Here is a 330-nt window from a genome sequence, read left to right on the forward strand (position 1 = left end):
GCCAAGCTGTATCGGCCCCTTTGCCTTTCCCTTGGATAACATCGGTGGCGTGGAGAGGGGAGGCTGGTATGCATGGGCGACTGCTGGTCTTCCATAAACAACTTTGCTCGGACTTGTTCCTCGGAGAGTAACTTTCTAGGTGAAATCCCATGGTCATTCATGGCCGAAGAGGATCTCTACCTTACCTCTATCTATCTATCTATCTTTCTATCTATCTAGTTAGTTATGTATGTGTCTAGATAGCTAATTTTTCGAGAAATTTACGAACGAAAGTTCTCTCTTCTAATCTTTTCTACTATGGGCAGTAATTTTAGGGGAGAGAGAAATCGA

This window comes from Octopus bimaculoides, chromosome 29 (assembly GCF_001194135.2).
Source record: "Octopus bimaculoides isolate UCB-OBI-ISO-001 chromosome 29, ASM119413v2, whole genome shotgun sequence".
Classification (NCBI taxonomy): domain Eukaryota; kingdom Metazoa; phylum Mollusca; class Cephalopoda; order Octopoda; family Octopodidae; genus Octopus; species Octopus bimaculoides.